Source organism: Neopelma chrysocephalum, unplaced genomic scaffold (assembly GCF_003984885.1).
Source record: "Neopelma chrysocephalum unplaced genomic scaffold, ASM398488v2 Primary Assembly neopelma1_323, whole genome shotgun sequence".
NCBI classification, from domain to species: domain Eukaryota; kingdom Metazoa; phylum Chordata; class Aves; order Passeriformes; family Pipridae; genus Neopelma; species Neopelma chrysocephalum.
Genome location: NW_020897986.1, coordinates 33,732 through 55,781, shown reverse-complemented (window position 1 = coordinate 55,781; position 22,050 = coordinate 33,732). Strand labels below are relative to the sequence as shown.

Genomic DNA, 22,050 nt, shown 5'->3' with positions numbered 1-22,050 from the left:
GGCGGCGGCGACGCGGGGCCCGAGGCGGCGAGGGGCGGGCGCGGAGCCGGCGGCGGCCCCTCCGCCCGCTGCCCGGGGCAGGGGAGCCGGTCCGCGGGAATGGCCGTGTGCGCCCTGCGGCGGGGCAGCGAGCGGGATGCGGGGGGTTCCCGCTGCCTCCCGGTACCCTCGTCTCCCTTCAGCGGACGCCAGGTGTTCCCGCTGCCTCCCGGTACCCTCGTCCCCCTTCAGGGGACGGCAGGTGTTCCCGCCGAGGTGAAGGGCAGCGGAGTAAAAATGTAACAGATGCGTTGACGTCTCGGCGTTTGTGATTAAAGTTTGTACTGGGTGGCCCCCACCCCCCTCGTAGCACCGCGGCCCCCCGAGTCGCGTTACCAGCTTTTTTTCTTTTTTCTTTTTCTTTAATGCATTTTAGAAAACTTACAGCCTCGATCTTGCTGGAGATAGCTTTTTACAAAAAGACACTAAATTGCACGTTGAAGCCCGATGTGGCCCGTTTCTACGCTACTTGTATATTACAATTTCCCCTTTCTCCACAATGTATGCCCAGAGCCTCATTCTGGACGATAGGCAATTCAAACTTTAAAGGTTTTTATTTCTTTCCTTGTCTCTCTCTGCTCACATTAATCTCTGAGTTCTGAGAGTAAGTTTTATTATAGTATAATTTAATTCCTGTAAAATGTTTTTGGTTTAACTTTTCCACTGCAATATTCTATTTTTTTTGATTCTCCTATATTCATTCAGTCCAGCCTGCATCTCACAGGATCCATCTCCTCCATTTAGGGATACACACATTATTTACTTAACAGAAGTTAATTCAATCACCTATTGTAACCTGTGCTGTTAGCAGAGATTACAGCATTCCTTCAAAGTTTGTGGCTTCCTTTGTGTGCTTGATGTGCAAGAGATTTCCTCTGACAGTAAAAAGGCAGACCTTTCCCACAGCTGATTGGGCTTGTAGTACACCATCTGCCCAAAAAAATTACATAATTGCCGTCCCTTACTACAGGCCGGTCTGTGCTATAAAGTTGTGCTACTTAGTTTATATCAATGTAGTTAAACAACCAGGATGGATATACACTTTTTGTTCCAATATAAGAATGATTTTCCCCTACGAAAAAATATTAAACAACCATGTGTAAACCAATGCATCCATGCATGGACTCTTACAGATAGACAGGCAAAATAAAAATTGCATCCTAACTGGGGAACTATTCTCCAGCACTTTTCTCTAGAGTATAACAGACACTGCTCTTACATAACATGCAGCTGACACATCCCATTGATACCATAAGGGAAAAAAAATAAACTTACCTCCTCAGGGGTAGCTGACCAAATTTGGGGTTTGTTTGGGACATTTGCAGAAGGGTTGTTGTCCGTTAGTTTAGGAAAAGATGCAGAAGCTATAGTGCTGTGTATCCTACTCATTTGTCATTCTCCGGTGGCTCTGCACACTGGAGATAATAGATGAGGCATTCCTCTGCACTCCTGCAATTTCAGGAAAACTGCTGGGAACAGCTCTTTCCTGCTGAGAGACAGCACTATAGATGTTGCATGGCAGAATAAGTCAGCCAGGCTGACTCTTCTTGATCAACAGGTGCTGGCAAAGTAGAAGCAAGGCAATAGAAGAGGTAGAATTAAGTCCTTGTTTACTTTCAAGCTTTACTGTAGACATTAGAACAGACTCATAAGCATTAAAACCGAATCTGTACCCTACAGCTGAGAGTCACTGGGGGAAAAAAAAGAGAGTATAATAAAAACTATAAACTTGGTAGTTAATAATCATAAGCAGTCTGCAAACAACAAGTGTAGTTCTTCCACTGTAATGGTCTAAACCTTTGTCATGTTCTAGGTCAGATTTATTTCTTTGAGAAACCTTGGCTGATACCTTTTGGCTTGCAGGTGAAGTGGAAGAGCAGCATACATTATGCTCCTTCTCTTACCAGAGCAAAACAAAAGAGGGCTATTACCGGCTCTCCGATGATAATGATCTACAAAATGCAGAGAGGAAGAAAAGGTGCTGATAAGTAAAATTACAGCTGGAAGAGATTATCACACTCATCTCGGAAAAGAGGCTGTCAGCTGCCTGGTGCTCATGGCTGTCCTTCCAATTTCTGGTCCACAATCCTTCATGAAGAGTTATGGAACTCCTGCGTTCAAGCAGATTTAACTGACACTATTAATGCACAGAATGATGGGAAGAGAAAGCCAGGGTAAGGCAGTGCTCAGAAACCCTGCAGAAGAATTAAATTCTGAGACCATAAGATTTTTCTACTTGTTTTTTTAATAACAAAGCTCTATTTTTAACAGTAAATGGCACGTATGCATGAAACTACAAATACGACAGCTGGAGGTAAGGTCTGCAAAGAAAAGAAAGAAAATATCTCTACAAAGGTGTTTTAAATTAAATCCTTCACACTGTCAACTGACTAAGCTGGATAATTGTAAAATATGAGGACCTGGAAAGATAATTCTTTGGTAAATAAGGAGAGATTGGTCCAGTTCAAAGGTACTTTTAGAGTGCACATAACAGAACAATTAAGAATTGATGGCTAAAATATGTAGGAAATGCATACATTCCTAGGCTTCATATGCACAGGCTACACTGGCTCTGAAGCTTATTGAAATAAAAATCTGCCATCACACACACTGGCTAATGAATACCCTATCTTTTGAAATAATTAGTTCTATTAAGCTAAGTCTTACATTTATCTCTGTTAAGATTTTATAAATCTTTTCTAAAATATGAAAACTCTGAAGAGATCTAGAGGTCAGAACTAGACCAAAATCTTCTATCTCTACAAATTAACCAAAATAACAACTAAAAAGCTTAAGGTTGATCTTGCTGAGTTTTTACTTAGGTTTTAGGTATTTAGTTTTGACATTAGGGTTAATTCTCTTTGATAGGTAGACATGCCTTTTTAATGAGATATAGTCTTTTTCAGAAGAGATTAGAAAATAAGATTTGCTGTTTTGGTCTTGCTTCATAACATATGTAGCTCAATGCATATCTGTATTGCTTGAGATGGGTAAAAATTCTGAATGACAAGAACAGGAGGACTGGGTTGTTTTGCCACTAGAACAAGCTATGAGAGAGATATGTTTCAAATTAAATTCTCTTCTTCCATAGTGCTTTTCAGAAGTCACAAGAAATAGAACCTTAAATTAAAATCTAATTAGTCTGTGATGTGTTTTATGCCAACTATTTCCTCAAGAAATATAGCCACCTCAAAAGTTAACTATAGCCAGCTGTTAGCTATTGTCCAGAAAGGAAACTAAACTTACTCCAAAAGAAACTCATGAGGTTCAGTGAGTGCAAAGTTTTGCACCTGGAAAATCCCCATACATCAATTCAGGCTGAGCAGCAGCTCTAGTGGAAAGGACCTGAAGGTTGTGGGAAGCACCAGCTTGAACACCAGCCAACTGTGCACTTGCATCACAAATAAAGAAACCTTAGGAGAAGTGTATCCAGCGGATCAAAGGGTTATTCATCCCATTTACTTGGCATGACTGTAGCTGCACCTGCAATTTTGTGTCTAGCTTTCCCACTTCACATCCACTCAATTCAGGAAAGGTGTTAGAAAACTGGAAAAGTTCCATAAAAGAGCTGCCCAAGAAGGTCAAGGGTCTACAATATATAAACTGTGAGAAGTTGAAGAAACTGGGTTTATTTAATCTGAAAAATAAACTAAGGAGTTCCAACAGCCTACAATTACGTGAAAGTCACTTGCAAAGATTACAGTGCTAAACTCTTTTTAGTGGTAAATGATCTGATTAGTGACAATAGCCACACATGATGGCATGGGAGGTTCAGATTGAGCACTAAGAATAAGTTTTTACAGCGTTGGTAATATAGAAACAGAACATGTTACTCATAAAGAGGTGAAATATCTGCCCTTGAAGGTTTTCATAATTTGCCTTGACTAAGCTGTGTCTGACCCAGTCTGGTGATGGCAGTGGTAAAGCTCCCAAACAGGAGGTTGAACCTGCAATGGTTAATATAAAGGGTGTAATAAAAAGCACATGCAAGGGAGTTGGAACCAGATAAATTCAAACCCGCAGGCAGACACACAATTTTGAATTTTAATGAAAATAAACTCTAAAGTTGAGTTAATTTTTTCATATCTGCAATGACAAATGTTGTTGCATGTGTGCTTCTGCAGCTTGTCAAAGCGCAAAACAGCGAGATGATATTAAATGTCCCTTCTCAAACATTTCTAAAATTTTTGCAAAATACAATTTCTAATCAATTTGCAAGAAAATTTTTGAAACTGAGTGATTTTTTAGTCTAAAATGTTGTCTGAGTAAGGGCATTAAATGTTTACAGCAGCACCCAAAATTATTTATTCTCTATCAGATTTTATGTACTATATTTAAATAGTATGAAAAATCAAGATTTACAGAATTGTTGAGTCCCTCTCTTTCAGGAAGAGCTGTTCTGTACTATTTAAAGCTCTGAAATGCAAAATTCATCTTGTTCAATATTTGCAGTAAAATTGATTGCAAATGTTCTGATCTTACTGAAAACAGTGAGAATTTTGCCGCAGACACTAGCACAATGAGGAGGCCCTTCATCTCTCCTGAAGCTGTCAGTCACTATGGAGAAGGTCTAGAAAGCAGATTATGAAGCATGCTAAAGTGTAATAGATGAATTTAAAAATTGAACTTTTTTACAAAGATTTTACTTAGTGTTGCTAAGATACTAACTCTTGAAGTCTCACTGATTTCCATATTTTAATATTTCATTTCTATGGTAGTTTAAGAGACATTTTCTCTTGATAGAATGTTCTTATATCCATGGAACTGACTGTGTTTTCTGACTGATATAAAGTGTTTGGGATTCAATTCTGTAGCTCACTGCAATTGTATCCATACTCCTGTGTAGATCACGTTTGTATCCTGATAATTTCCCTGAATAGACTTACTTTTGCAGTTTGGGCATTAATTTACCCAGCTAACATGAGAAACAGAAAGTAACTTACAATTCATATGTTTACTAAAATTTAATTTCCCTCAGTAAAGAAGCTCGATTTTGTTGTAAAATATTTGGGTCAAATGCCAAACTAGAACTCTAAGGAGTTCCTCATTCTTGTGCCTGCTGTATACTGGAATCCTTGGAACAGACCTATACAGAAGTGAAAAGATGGGTGAAATGTCTGTTGCTAAAAAACCCTTCGATAGTAATGCAAAGAGACTATAAGGAAAGCACTAATCTCAAGAAACAGGCAAAGAAGAAAAAACAGAATTATCATAGCAGCATCCAATTTATATGCCTATACAAATTTTCCAGGTAGCCAAACTTCTACATTGTCATATTTTTTCTTTTCTATTATACCTTTCAGTTTTCTTATTTCACATTTTATCTGAAACAAACAGCAAGAAAGATTATTCTTATCCAACTCTGCAGTACCAGCACTGATTGACCCCAGCATCCTCAAAAACATTTTCCCAGGGGATCTTACTTACTAATTCCCTGAGCAGCCTGAAGTTTGCTCTCCTCATGTCCAGAGCTGAGGTTTTACTGGCACTTTTCCTCCATTAATTGGTGTTGTAATGACAGTGAACAATGAATAAATTTTGTGATTAGGAGTTTATTGACAAAAGGCAGCCAAAAATATGTCAAGGAATCATGTGAGCCCGGTACTCCACGTAGATTCTACTTTTTAGTACACTGCACCCTAACAAAAGAATTCATTGCCCAGTATTTATGGAATAGTTTATAATAGCATCCAATGCATATTTTTGAACTGTAAATGTAGCTTCTGAATAAAAGATGTTTCCCATCACATGAGTAGATGCATATGACAAAAATGCTTCCAGTCACATCACGATGATGGAGCTATAAGGAGAAGGTTGGGAGAGCTACTCTCTCAGCCACAGCCTGTCTCCCCCTTATATTTAGCAGCCAGAGGAATTAACCCCATCCCAACCAACAGGTGGAATAGGTTAATTGCTTTTTTTTTTTTTTGATCCCCAGCTGTAACAATTCACATCAATAATGGCTTATTAAGAAACAAGAGGCTTTTTTTCTTTTAGCTTTAATTCATTGATACCATTATTCAAAGTTATCCGTGGCTATTTTTAGTTATATTTGCACTGTAACACTGACATCCACTGGCCAATGTAAATAGTGGCAGGTTATTTTCCACTGAATAGGAATTGGTTATTAAATACCTGAACAGATCTACTTAGGAATAAAGTAAATAAAACTGAGTGTTCATTGTCCAGTGAAACATTGAATATATTAAAGATTATGGTACTTTGATATTACAGATTTTACATTTAGGGCTAGTCTCCTCAGGTAAGGAGGTAAAGCAAAAATACAACTAAATCTATCACGGCAGCAAAAGAAAAGTAATCTGAAAACAAATATTCATTAAAAAATATTAATGGTGATCAGATATTTATTTATTCTGAGGACATCTGCTTTTCAGTTGACAGGAAAATGATAAAGTAGAGTCTCTTGGCAATAAGCAACAGCAAGAACAAATCATATATCTGTTGTATGGAGGGTGAAAAGCAGAGGAAATGCACCCCGTTAAAGATCAGCTGATGCTTTAAGCTTAGGAGGTTGTAAGATAATCCCCTTCCAAGAAATGCAGAAGTTGATTGTACGAGAAATCAAGTAAAAGCGAAATTTAGAGCAAAGACAGATTAGAAATCCATTTCCTGTTTGCTGATGGCTCATGGAAAAATTCAAAGGAAAAGTAAAAAAAAAAAAATTACTTAAACCCAATATATAGTATGTTCTGAGTAAAATGCTGCAAAAACTGAATGAGCCTAAGAGAACTAATCTAGCTTCACAACTAGCATTCTCAAGAATGGTTACACAGAGTTACAGTTGAGATTTTAAAAGTCATAATTCCTTTAAAAGTTATAATGTTCTGGCATCCCTTTTTTTTTTTCTTCCCCCTACCCTCAAAGAATAATCCCAGCATGCTCTCTGTAAAATGCCTGTCCTGTTAGGAATGTACACAAATAGAGACAATAATCCCTATTGCTACAAACATTGTGTATCTGGACCTCTCCCCTGGACTTAAATGGGAGGACCACCCTGGTGACACGTGGCAGGGAAAATGGTAATAATATACACCAGTTACTCTTGGTGCTGATGAATTGTTCTGCAGGAAAGGAGACGCAATGGGGAAAGGGTTTTGCTGCAAAAAGGAGCCTCTGTTCACAGAAAAGAGTAGCAGATGAGAACCTGAGGTAAACAAGGAATGTGACTTGGATGGTTGAACTTCTATCAGTACTGGAGAAATAAAAAGTGAAAAACAACACTCAAGTGTAGCAGTAAACCTGCATTATATGGGAAAACTGTAGTTTAAGCATGTTTTAAAATGGCTTTTTTGTGGTCTCTGCTATCATGTTTCTTCTTCCCAAAATCCCCCACAGCCAGTTCTTATCTCTGTCTCAGGAATGTCCTGAGAAGATATCAAGAAGTTTTCTCATTGGTCTCTTGTTAACCCCTTCCTTATTTGGCTGTTCCCTGCCTGATTGGTGTTTTGTAAGACCCCTTACCTTACATGGTCCCTTTTGACCCTCCCAAGAGCTTTATAAACCCCTAACCACAATAAACTCTCTCTCTCGCCTCCTCTCCACGTGCTGTGTGCTGTCTCTCTCCGGCTGCCATGGGAACACGTGGATGGGGGGAGGGGTGAGCACCTAACCCCTCCATGCGTCCAGGACCCTGAAGAAACCCCTGGAGCTGGAGTAACCCCTTCCCTATCCACCTCAAGCCTTCGGAAATGGAACCCCACAATGGGAGGGATGCACCCAGACTCAAGTATGGTGGGAGAAAAATGCTGACTTGGTATCTCCCTGCAACAGTTGTCTGTTTGAATCTGAAGCACTTGTCAGTTTTATCCTGATGCTTTGTCTGAGATGCACATTTTGGGAAAGGCATCAGGAAGAAGAAGCGTGCTGCAACTGCCCGGAGAGCCTTACATTTATTTCAGATGAATCAGTTAATTATTCATCTGAGTTACTTGTGCCATGGGGTACTTCTTTCAGTGGAAACACACTCAAGCAGGAGTGACAAAAAAATGAGCCTGCTCAGAGAACAGCTCACAGATACTGTTCCTCCTCTCAAACTAGCTCTGTGCTCGTGCAGCTCTATCAGCTCGGCACCTAGAGCATTTTTATGCACAGAAATGGATTTATTCTCAGAAAAGGTGAGAGACAGGACTTTAAATAGCCCATGAACTATATCAATGTAGCCTCCCTTACAGGAGAGCTACACAGGTGCCACAGAGGTAACACAACAATAACGTGGACGCAGATTTTCCAGTTGCTGGTGGGCTGGAAGCAGATCATTGCTGGCAGAAGGCAGTTGGTGGTAGGAGCTACTCCACCTTTTTTTTTTTTTTGAAACAGGAGCTGCTGAAACCAGAAATCACAACCAAGAGTGACAGAGTGATGAAAATAATCCAGTAATTGCAAGGAACAACTTAAAAACTGCGTGTTGTCACGATCCATAAGTTTTGTCCTCAAGGAATCAAGAGGGCCCTGTTTTAGAAAGCAGTGGAGTAAAGGAGAAACAAGCTATTAAGGATACTGGAATTTTCAAAAGCCTCAAACATTTAATTTCTAAGCCTTCCTGGCCTTGGACCCGTCTGTCTGTGCCCTCCCCACACGTGGGCATTCAGTCCTAGGTTTTCCTTCCCTTTTCCCTGGTTATTAATGGAGCAGCATCTATCAGCACCAAACAGCCAAAAGTATCAGGGTGAAGGTTCTTTTAGAAAGAAATAATTCAAGTCTCTGCTCTCCCCAAGCCCATTTCACACCAATTAAATATACATGTGACCACAGGAGAAGGTATTTGATGTCCTGTTATTTCAGCTGCGTGAAAATTTTTGCTGTAATAAACACTGAATAATTTATACAAACCAGTGGCTGCTAGAACAGCTTATGTAAGAGAAAAAGGAAATGTCTGGTAGATGGGAGACAACTGGAATTTGGGATTCTCTCTGCTCTATGAGACATAGCACTCCTGGTATCACAGACAGCTAAGGCAGCTCCCACATTTCTCAGTGGTGTCTCTCCAACACCATTTCACCTGTAAACATCTACCAAAAACAAGACACATTTGGAGAGCAAAATAAAGTTACACTATGTGAATATCATTTGCAGTTACAAGCAAAAGTTGATTACACACTCACTGACATGTGCAAGCCCCTTACATCCTGTAAGTCTAAGGAATTGAGGCAGATTCCAAATACACAGGTGAAAGAAAAAAAGATAGGGTAAGGAAACTATAGGACATTAAATATTAAAAAGCGTGAAGAAGAAACTAAATACTTAGCAAAATAGATTGGAAAGCAATATATATATATAAATGAAAGACAGGTAGAAGTTTTTATAGACTTATCGTCCACTTAATATTTTGAATAATTGGAAAACATGGTGTAATCTGACACTTTGAAACAAAGCTGTTGGTAAACAGCCCCTTCCCTTGGGAAGAGGACATTAAGTTCTTTTGAAAGATTAGAGCAATAAAAAAAGAAAAAGGAGTTTTCATAAATTGTTGTTTCATAAACTCCTTGTCAAAGGAGGACAATAAGAAAAAAACTGGAGTAGGGATGTTAACACTAAGATTATATGTAACTACTTGAGCATCTAAATGCCAGTATCTAGAGAAAAAAACTTGTCAGACCTAATAGAAAAAAGAATTATGTACAATTTAATTAGTGAAAGACTGTTAGTAGGAAACTGGAATCATGTTCTTAGGCCTGATCTTCTCTAGAGCTGAATTTGGATTGTACAGTAACAAAGATTTGTCTTCCTTTTATTTCATTGTAAAGATTGATGAACAGTAATGAAAGTGGGAGAAAGAAAAGGGTGTTAGGGGTCTAAAAACTAATTGTGTGAATATGTAGATACTGGAGTATACCCCTCTTTTCCCTTACAAGTTTTCTCTGTCATTTAATCGAACTCCTATGCAGTTCCTAAAGGTAATATAAGATCTAACTCTATTTTCCAGTTTCCAAAATTGAATATTTCATTTTTATAACAGCATAGATACCTTGTGATACAGGTTCCCTCATCCAGAATTAACAGAGAATTCTTTTAAAATGTAGCAATTCCAGAGATTTCTTTTCCCGATATGTTCTGGTGTGCCAATGCACCATCTCTAAATTCTTAAAAAGTAATTAAATTTATAGAACCTATGCATATAAATGATGAGTTTATTATAATTTTATATTTATGATAATTTAAGATACATGTGAAAAATAATTTATCATTTAAATTGTCTCTTTTTTTTTCTGCCCATCCTATTTTTTACACATTCTAAAATGGACATTTCTTTAGCTGCTCCCCAACACTGGATCTTTATTCTTTAATTGGATGAACACAGTGTTGGGAAATACAAAACCAATTCAGTATCTACTGGGAACTCACAAAATTTAACCACCTCAAAGTATTTCCTTTTCAAGAAACTTCCAAAGCTGTATCAAATTACAAAAAATCCTCCACAGGTTTTTCCCCCCCCCTTTATTCCCCTACTCTTGATTACTGGAAACTATTCAAAAAAGACGAAACAAAAGCCCCAGTCTTGTAATCATGGGGTAGGAACTGACTCACTCCACGGATTAACACCACTGGGAAATCAGCTCAAAGGAAAAGAAGCGGATGCCTCTCTGCAATAAATACAGAAGTACATGGAAAGCATTTAAGAGATTTTTTTTTTTTAACTTTTCCCAAAAGATTTCTCCTGCACGATGTTATTTGAAAAGGGGTTTCAAACAGGAGTCTTTCAGAGATATTTTGCAATAATTTACTCCAAGGCAAATCGATACCATAGTTTATGTGCCGTCAGTGTGAACAGTCAGAAAGAACAGTGACTAACCCCCAGATATCACCGGGGGATATTTTTTAGGACTGAATACATATGTACATGTGTGTGTGCACAGCTCATTGATGATAAAACCTGCTATCAACCTTATGCCACCTTAGCACACTTTATTAGAGCAAAAAATTAAATCTCCAACGGATGTAATTTTGTTTCCTTTATAGTTGGCACATTCCCCTGTAAATAATATAAACAGGAAATAATTTCTGCAGTGTTAGTATAAAGACCATCAAACTTAAATAATTCTACCTGGTGTCCTGGCAAACCAGAAAGCCTGTGGCACTAAGTACAGTAAGAAATTATGACATGCTAATGTCATGAGATTCTTTTCAGCCATACAAATTTATCTGATATGTTTAAGTCTGCAGAGTTTTGAGCATGTGCCCAAGGTGATATGGTCAAAAGCAATGATGTTAAAGATCAGAAAAATAACATATGTTGCTTACTCTCATATGTTCCATTCTTGATCTGGCTATGTCACACTTTCAGTGACTTTCAGTAATTTTCAGAAAATCTTCCCATATGCAGATTTGAATATTTTTAGAAGCATTGAAACTTAAAGAGATTGATAATACCCATTATCACAATTACAGCTTAAATCTAAAGGTAGACACCCGAAAAGATAGCTGAATCTATTCTCCATGTGTAAACTAATGGTATGAAAATGTGAAACAGGATTTTATTAGAAAAAAAATTATTTCAGTAAAATAGAAATATAATGGTTATTTCAGAATGAATTTCAAGGTAACAGTGTATGATTTAAAACTGGCTTACTCAAGCCAGTGATTGTTGGAAATGAACAAGACTGGCTTGAAAAGCAGAGTTATTATTCTTTGAGGGTTTTCTTGCCTCAAGGCCAAGGGATTTCTAGTGCTCTTCTATCCCCTAGATGGAAAATTGTGACTCTGCCTTCAGGGGGAGTGAATGGCTCTTCAGTCTGCTCTTTTTTTTTTTGTCATTTTTACCATCACTTAACCATATCAACTTATATGATCACCTTGGTTTATCAATTGGAAACAGAACCACATTTTTATTTTTTGTTATGTACAAGCTCAATTGTGCTTGAAGACAAATGTTCTTCTCTACTCTATATGCCTCCTTTTCTGATTGCACAATTGTCATAATTTTACTAACCTCTGAATTATTTAGCCAATAAGCACAATAAGCACACAAGGCAAGCTTTAGAGCTGCTTTCTGTCACAAAATTTACAGCAGCAGATAAAAACATGACATTAATGGTTCTACGCTCACTGGTGCTAATAAAAAGCATCACATCCTCTTCGTGGTTTTGCATTACCATGGCTAAAATTGCTGCCTCTGGTTAGCAGGCTATTTGGCTCCATAACAATATTTTACCTCATGGTACCATATAGAGAAAAAAAAGTCTTAATTTCAATCATTTTCATTGGGCTTCTCAGGAGGCAAAAGATTAACTCCATTGTCATAAAATGTGTAAAAGCATCACTTGTATATGTAACAGAGAAACATCACCTTGGTGTATTTCCTAATTCTTTTTTCAGTGTTAGGTAAACTGACCCATTTTGCCCAAAGTAGCCCAAAGGCCATTCTCTTGGGAAATTTGCCAGAAAGTTCTTTTTGTGCAGACGTCTACTGAACGACATTTTATCATTTTAGATATATTAAAAATAGCTTGCAAAACTACATTTAAACCTTTCCATCATATTTTTACCTCCATATACTTATTGTATGGAACACTCTATTGTTCCATTATCCATGAAATAGCATCATAGCATGAAAGAAAACTGCAGAGGATCTTTTCCCCGAAATTTCACTGATTTTTTCTGTTTCAATAACACGGCTTTATTTATTCCTTATTGAATAAATTAAAGAGGTACAATTCCTGTAGATACTTTGGACTGAACACCGAAACAGTAGTCAAAAATACAAAAATTCAAATTTCACTATCTTATCAAAGGGGTCCTCAGAGGGACCTTTGGAAAGAAATCTGTAGGATAAGGTCTTGACGACTATTCCCAATACAATTGTTTATTTCCCCAGGCTGCACCAGTTTCTTCATAGCATTCTTTACTAACAGCATTTGGGAAAGGCCCACTAAAAAAGATTGAATCTCAAACTCCCATGCAAGAAACATCCTTAAAAATTAACTTAAGGCAGAGAATATAAATCCAAATTTTGTTATAAATGCTATGTGCTTCCTAAGGAAGACATCATAAAACCATCCACTTCACAGATGTTCTTCCAATAGTATAGTATATGAAGACTAAGAAAAAACAACTACAAAAAAGGAGCCCATAAAACATCACAAACTGAAGGTTGATTCAGTCAGATATCTCTCCTGACCATGCAGGGAACAAAGGAGTGCCAAAGTCTTCCTGCAGATATCCAAACAAAAGTTCCCCAAAGCGAAGAATCCAGTACTGCAACGTATCTACCAAAAGCAGCTACTGGAAATTGTATTTCCATTTCTCTGACATAAAGATACTCCGGGATCAAAGATCAGCATGGCTGAGCTGCTCTGCTTATCCTGCAGAAGAGATGTGACATCGATAGTGAGTCCTACAAAATCAAGTTGAAATGACTCTTTGAAAGCATCACAGTTAACACCACAATCAATGAAGACAAGCTTCGTGAAGCTAATTAGGGACAGATAACTTAGAGAAGAAAATAACATACTGTATTTGTTTTAAGAAATCTTATAGAAAAGAAACACAAACAAGCAGAACCTCTTCATGATAACTCCAGTCTCCTTTAAGCACTTCATTTGGCACACACTCAGTCAATCCAAACTTTTTCAGGATTTCATTTTAAAAGTGAACTCTACAGGGTGTTTGCTTGTGCAGATTTGGTGTTGTTAGTAGCATTTATTAGCTGCAATCAGATTCTGGACTTTTCTAACAAAGCCTGAACTGAGGTTTTTGAGTAGGAGAGGCATGCTTAACAAATGCCAGCATGATCAAAGCCTACAGTCAGGACAGCTAGAAATAAGCTTGTCTGGACTCAGCCTTAAGCCAGGGCTTCAAATTGTTGGCATTACAAAAACTGAAGAATGCCTATTACCAGAGAGACACATCTAAGTCAGAGGCAGTCAATAAACACCTCAATTCATCTGTTCTGAGGCAGAAAAGCCCAGTCTGCTGTGTTCCAGTTCACTTTTACACACACTGACAGAGCTTCGTACCCGAGTGCTAAGGAAAGCCAAGAAGCTGAGGGTGACACAGAGGAGGCCCATCTGTACCCCTGCCCAGTAGCAACAACAAGCCCACGATTCCTTTGTGGAAATACTACCAAACTCCTTTCCCTATCAAACTGTATAACACTGCTTTCTCTTCCCCTAGGTCTTACCTAGGTTATATTTAGCTCACGAGGATTTTTGAGCACTGGCAATTTCTCATACCAAATTTACAAGTCTTTCCTACTATAGTGAGTGTCTCATTTTTGGGGGCTCTCTGGGCATTGTCAGGGTCAAAAAAAAAAAAAAGACCAGATATAGGCATATCAGATATTGCTTCCCTCTAAGTGACATAGGACAGATTAAATTTGGGCCTAAAATAAAGTTTATTTATATCAGCTGGTGATCTGAGCCTTCTCTTCCCCTCATTTCTCAAAACAAAGCCAAAATTAACCTAATTGAAAGACTTCTTGACAATTCTTCATCTTCACAGCTGTCAATGCTTCTCCATATTCCTGCTGAAATCACCAAAATATCACAGGAAAGGCATTTCACACACTAATGACTGGGAGCAGGAAATCATGGAAAACTCATGAGAAATCACATCTTGTAAGTGTACGGGCTCAAATCATTGAGATGCTGCACTTCAGAAGAGCAAAAAGAAATTGCTTGTGATTCCCAAGCTGAACCTGGACTATGGAACTCATTTATAAATAGTCAATGAAAACAGTCAGAGAAAAAAGAACCAGTGAGACATGGTGTCTGAAAACCAGTTTCAGCATTCTGTGAGGTGAGAAACAGGGAACTTCAGAGGAAATCTTCCCAGCATTTTTCCACCTCCTAAATTATTTAAATTAATTATACAATTGTATTCATTTATTTTTGTTCACGGACTAACGGAATGTTTGATTTCACTTCAAAACTTCCTAACGAGAGAAAAAATTGTATTTTGAGCTCTCACTAGAGGGAGCTCCGGGTTTATTTATAGCTAGGAAAGGGAACGCGTAGGGGCACCACAGCATTGGTTTTGGTACAGTTTAACAGCTTGAATTAATGCTTTGGTCTTTATCCAATTACTTTACCAAGCAAATCAAACGGGGGAAAAACAAACAAACCAAGCCAAACAACAGACCAAACCCAAACGACAGAGTTACTCAAGTATTCATGGGATGCCATGAAAGTTTACAAGGATCTTACTATTTCACTGGATAGTTTCTGGTTTTTTCCTCCACGATTCAGAGTCAAGCCCCTCCTCCCCTTTTTCTACCATTTCATTTGTACACTGCCTTAGCCAGAAGACAGGAGATTTTACAGCCACAGAGGTTTGCCGTGGCATAGTGTCCTAGATTTGAGAAAGAAATCTCATAGGGATTCACAGAAATACCATACATTATGGGATTATGTATTTATTTGTTCCTGATGGATTTTTTTTTAATGCCATGTCTCCAATTATTTTAAAATATTCACAAACATCTACATAATCAAATAATCTGGATTCCAATGAATTCGTATTTCAGCTATACCACAGATTTTCAAACACTGTCTGCAAAATGTAATAGGAAGATACATAAGACCAGTACTTGTTCCCCAGTCTCACCAAGCATAACTTCGATGTGATTTTTACACAACTATTTTGTTTGTGTTACACCTTGGGTAACAAGGACTATGGAATCAGAGAATCAGAGTAACTTGGGTTGGAAGGGACCTTAAAGACCTCCAACTGAAGCTGTCTCACCTTCTTTTATTTCCAAACCACCTCAACCCATGCATATATTGATTGTATCATAAAGATGCAGCTCTATTGGTTTCTTTTCTGGCAGACTTTAGCTTTTTTATCTGAAGTCACATATTTGATTTGGACAGTTCAAAGCAAGAGCTATATTCCCCAGAAAATTAATTTGCTTTAAAAGGACCTGGGAGGCTCTAATAAATTATATGAATTAAAGAAAAAAAGGACATTTCAACAACCAAAATTCTCAGGACAATAAACATATTTACCATCTCAGCACCTAAAGCATATATATATACTCCCTTAAAAATTTAGATTTAGACAATAAAACCTCATGTAGCTTCAAACTGATAGCTACTTTTTAATAAGGATATAAGCATTTCTTCATTACAAATGTACATTTGATAACATATTTATGCTGACCTATTTTTTCATCAAAGAGCATGCATTTGAAACGCTGGCAAAATTTAGCTGGTTTACATGTTCTTTCATTTCAGTATATACATGACTATTACTTTGGTTTTCTGTTTTGTTCTTGCAATAATTAAATAAATAAATACATAAATAAATAAATAAATACTGGAAATTATACACTGGTCAATACAAATACAGTCAAATTAAGAGAATGGTTGGAGTCATCCAGCATAAAATCTAAGCCATCCACATTTGACCATTGTGCAGCTGGTCAAGCAATACTTGTACAATAATTTTAAGACTGAGTTTAAGAAACCAGTTAATCTGATTTCTAACAATTACTTTTTGGTTAAATCAACAGGCTCTCACTTTCTTTAATGTACTTCTAATGAAGACCTAGATATTGTCCATAATCTGTTCAGGCAGCAAAGCAAAATACAAAATCACTGCTGTAACTTTTCAGATTTTACATAACATTAAGAAAAAATCCTGGAAAAATATTCACGCAGATTTTACAGCAAAAACTCAAACTTTCCATCTCCGAGTCTGCTTTGAAGTAATTTAGGATATGAAGTTTAGTAAGAGAAGTTTTTTTTAAAAATTGTCACTCTAGAATACCATAAGGGATAAACAGGATAATATGTTTTTGGGATACCACACAAAGCTTCCTACATTCTCAGTATCTAAGCCAAGTGTGTGCCCTAAAACCACACAAAGAATATAGCAGCATATGGATATTTTTTTCCGCAGGAATTGCATAATATGTGTGGGCACAGTCTGTCACCTTGGAAGCTGAAGCAGTTTGAGGTAGTCCATTAGGTAATCCAACTAGTTTTTTGCCATTGTGTTACTTTGCTATTCAGCTGTTCTGCTGAACAGCAAGAACATTGCACCAACACCATAAGAAATCAACAGTTACAAAGTAGGTGAAACACAGGAAAATTTTACTAAACAAAGCACTGGTTGCAGCAATTTTATTGGACCAGCACATCAGATGGCTGGAGAACATGGGTGTGCTGGGCCTCGGGAGATCTGGGCTCGCTCAGCCTGGAGAGGAGGTGATTTTGGAGACACCCAAGAGCAGCCCCGGGCACCTATGAGAAGGTTACAGCAAAACTGAGTCAGGCTCTTTGTGAAGGTGCACGGAAGCAGAACAAAACACAAGTTTCAAATGAGAGAGCCTTAGGCTGGGTGTAGGGAAAATCGTTTTCCCCATGAGGACAGTCAGGTGGTGGCACAGGCTGCCCAAAGGGGCTCTCATCACTGAGGGACTTCAGGACATGCCAGGCCTGTTTTAGCAGGCAGCCCCACCGGCAGCATCAGCTTGGGCCAGCAACCTCCCCAGGGCCCTGCCAGTCCACAGTACTCAGACTCCAAGTGTGCACAACAATGTTTTTAGTGAATGTATTTGAATGTGATAGAGAAGAGTTTCATGCAATCTGAGTGAAAACAACCTAAATGCAAGGATTTAATGTCAGCCCATGTTTAAAATTGCTCACTGGCACCATCTCTTCTCAGGTATCAGAAGAGTAACGCTGAGTTTGCCAGTGTGAGTTGAACTAATCATGCTACGGGCATTGCTGTGGCTTGGTTAAAACTTGCTTTAAGCATCCTGTCAGAAAAGTGGAGGTTCAGCAGCTGCTACATCCTCTCACCATTCCCGAGAGTTTCAGTCATTGCAATAAACCGCTGTGAAATAGTAAATCACTGGGGCTGAATGGAAAATACTAATACTATTCAAATGGGTAGTTTTACATTTGATTAAATATTAATACAGAAAGAATATACCTCCTGTAGAAAGAAAAATATTAGCAGGCCAAGGGAGGTGATTCTTGCCTTCTACTCCACTCCTGTGAGACTCCACATGGAGTACTGTGTCCAGCTCTGGGCCCCCAACATAAGATGGACATGGACTTGCTGGAGCAAGTCCAGAGGACAGTCATGAAGATGAATTGAGAGCTAGATCACCTCTCCTATGAAGACGGGCTGAGGGAGTTGGGGTTGTGCAGTCCAGAGAAGAGAAGGCTCCAGGGAGATCTTATAGCAGCTTTCCAGTACCTAAAGGGGCTACAAGAGAGCAGGAGAGGGATTGTTGACAAGAGCACGTGGTGACAGGACGATGGGGAATGGCTTCAAACTGAGAGGGTAGGAAGATCAGATATTGGGAAGACATTCTTTACTGTAAGGGTGGTGAGACACTGCCCAGAGAAGTTGTGGATGCCCCATCCCCAGGTGTCCCTGCCCATGGCATGGGGCTTGGAACTAGATGGTCTTTAAGGTCCCTTCCAACTATGATCTTTTCATTGGGAAACATATCTAAACCTTACATATTTTAAAACTGAAAACCAGTAGTAGGGAACCCTTTTAGTGGTGACCAAGTTGATGTCTTTACTCACTTTTTAGACTTCTCAAATCTTTTATAATGCTTGCAAAAGCCCCCAAAGGTTGAAGGAGTGAGCATCTGTATGAATTGCTTGATCAAAAATTCTGCAAGGACAATGCATGTTCCCCTCGATTAAAGGGCTCAATCTAATTCAGCAGGAAGAGCATAAAACATCAACTTTCCTACTCACACAGAGCAAGTGTGGGAGTTTGTAAGAAAGAGAAGAACAAACCAAATAGATGTCACCAGCACTTTTCCTGCATCCTAGACTGAGCCACAGACAGTGCAGAGCCAGCAGCAGAGTATAAGTTAATGAAATTCTTAGTCTCTGTGCTTGGATGTATTGACAATAAAAGTTGAGTGATGGTGAGCATTTTGGTAATAACCAAAGCACAGAAGGATAACAACTCCTTCTGCTTCTTTCAGGCTATCAGGGTGAAAATACTTTTAATGTGACCTGAGATACGAAGAAGTGCTATGTAAGAGACTTCTACATACTCCTGGTTTCAGCTTACAACAAAACTGGATTAATGTGGTGCTGGACTCACCGTTGGCTTGTACAAGAGTAGCAATAAAACCTATTTTGAAATGCTGTTAAAGTCTAAAAGAGATAAAAGGCAAACAGAAAAATGTGGCCAACTACTCCTTTACAGTTTGTCCCATAAACCAGTGTATTGTAATAATTCTTTTTTTAAGGACAATCCTATAAAAACAATTACTTTCTCATATGAGCTCACATTTCTATGAGGAAACTTGCAGCCTCTCCTGTTGTGTCTTTCGGATCCCTCAGCTCCTTGAGAACACACATATTTGTGAAAGGGGACAGTAAAACGTGCCAAGTGTAGCCCAGTGCTCAAGCAATTACTTTGTCTGCTATTTATGTAGAGAATTCTTATGAAGTGAAAACAGCTTTAAATCCAAGAGTAGGAAAAGACAAGGAACATTTAATAGTCGTGAATATGTTTAATACTGTATCATGCAGTGGTCCACAAGTCTCTAAAAAGAGGAGAACAACAGAGCCCACACTGCAGACATTCCAGCTTCCACAGGCAAATCTGGGAGCGCTCCAATATACACAGGCTGACCACCCACTTGAAATGATGTACCACAGGGTTCCTTCTGGAGATTATGGATGGTATGAAGCCAGTGGGAGGAGGAGTGCCTTCGTATATAAACAAGCGGTTATTAAATAAGCTTTGTTATATGTGCCTCATCAGTTTACTTAATGGTCACACTAGAAAGACACAAAAAAGCAAATAATGAAGGCAAAATGAAAGAGAGTAGGAAAAACATTCTTTGCAAACCTGAAGAGAGAGAGAGACTCCAAAATCTGTCAACACTGACATCTCTCACAAACTGAGAAGCTGCCAATTGGGAAGAGAACAAGCTATATACAGTTCTGGCAGCAGTAAGTCATTCCAGATGGTCACAAAAGCATTTTGCCTCTGCACCTCACCAAACTTGCTCTCCCCTCCTCCAGCCACATGCTCTTGCCCACTCCCTTGCTCTCACTCTGGCATCCATCAAATTCTTCCCCAGGCTGCATCAGATAACTAATGTAACCAAAACTGTTAATTTAACAGGGAAAAAATAAAGGAGGGTGATCTGCAGGATTTGCAGGTTGAAGCAGCTCAAAGAGACCAATGCATGTGAAAGCTGGTGCACACTGTGTGCTGAAGGGGAATCCAAGCACAGGGAAGGGGAGAGAAAGGGGAGGGAGAAGGTGCTTCTGCTGTAACTGGGCTGTTGCTCACTTCAGTGATACCCACCAGCATCACAAAATGACAAGTCCTATGGACGTGTCATCTCATAACATTAGTGTCCTTGTAAAATCCATACCGATGTATTAAATTGGGGAACACAAAAAAAAAACCCCATGCAACGCCACAAAAATGCCAAAAGAAAATATATTTGCATAAGCAGAACTATTCTGTGTAGCTTGCTAGGTTTTGAAGTAGTGTAACTTTTGCTGAGCAGCTTCAAGCAGTGTCACTAGCATTTCGTTTCAGTCATGAAGGCCAAATGTTTCATGACAGTGAATTCTGCCATAGCCCTTGAGATGAATTAACACATGTAGAATTACAATAAATTTTCAAGCATTGTAAGTTCAGCACCAGTTTTACTGGTGCCAAGAAAAGTATAATTAATAGCTACAAATTGTATTTTTTCTAGATAGGCCAGTAATTTCTCTTGATTTGGACCTTCAATTCTGCACCACTGGCAGTTAGTACATACTTCATTCATTACCTAAATTATCTGCAGTTGTAATTACACTTTGTGTTCTGATGCCAATTGTCCATTTTTATGATTCAATTCCCTTTCATTTCCGAACACACTGATAACAATAGCAGCAATATACAAATAGGTAGAGATTAAATTTTTAACGTCAATAGCAGGAGATGCACAGCATCCTTACACCATGGGTAGTAGACCAATTTATGAATGAGTAAACTAAGCTTTAAAAAGCTCACCTGATTTGCTCAAAGCTGCCCAAGCAGGACTGTAGAACAGTTGAAAAGGGAACCAAGGAACCCCAATTCCCTGATGTAACTCCTAGGCCATAAGCCCTCTTTTCATAATGTGCCATCAACACACCTATAGTTCAACAAGCTCGTGCAACCTTCTTGCATCAGTGCTTACCAATTCTCAGAAATCTATTCCAGTCTCACAAACTCCTGCTAAATTTTCTTCTGAAAATTGACCTGTATCAGCAGCAGCATATGAGTTACTCCAATAACCAGAAGACCCAACAACCACCGAAAAATCGAGTCATTAATCCCTGTTCCAAATCTTTAATGACTTAAATTAGTGTAATATATAATCCTCATATTGCTAGCCAGATCAGAGAGAGGACACTAACATTTATATATATATATATATATATATATATATACACACACATATATATACATCAGTGTTTAAGCACAGGAACAGGCATGGTTCTCTTTAAAAAAAAAAATGGAGAACTTAATGTAAATGAAAAGTTAGCCTAGGAACACGTGATCATTCATCACAGAAATGAGGCTTGCAGCCATCTGTCACGTGGGTATTTCCATTCAGTGGTGTTGGGAACACAGCTGACCTTCCATGGCAGTGAGCCTGCATCACCATGGACAAGAGAACTGGAATTTGTTAAGCAAAAAGAAAATTAAGTGATCTGAAACAGAACCTTATGGCAGCAGATTAGGATGTGAATATGATGAAATTCAAGATATTACAAATACAAGAAACACCCAGCCCCCAGGGGTTACGCATCCAAAGTCAGAATTTAATAAGCACAAAGGAAGAGCCCTGGATGTGCCCCCCTTACCACAGCCCTATGTCTCTCTCATTTTCAGGAAGTAGAATGTGATAGGTTTACTGAAGATACAGAACAATAATGCTGAAATTAATGTAGGCCCTCATGCGTTCCAAGACAGAGATGAGCATTTATGGACATCAAGATTTGATTTTGTTTGTTTTAAATACATCTTTAGTTTTAAAAACCCACTAGATGGTACACAGCCCACCACACAGTACAG

At 38.6% G+C, this 22,050-nt stretch overlaps 1 protein-coding gene across 1 annotated transcript in view; it reads right to left on the bottom strand.

Annotated features, from left to right (window-relative positions):
- ANO3 (anoctamin 3) overlaps nucleotides 1–1,469 on the bottom strand; it is a 133,728-nt gene extending 132,259 nt beyond the window's left edge. The window contains exon 1 of the mRNA XM_027705282.1: nucleotides 1,315–1,469. The gene's annotated coding sequence lies outside the window, so the exon portion shown is untranslated. The remainder of the gene's footprint in view (nucleotides 1–1,314) is intronic.
- Nucleotides 1,470–22,050: the final 20,581 nt, after the last annotated feature.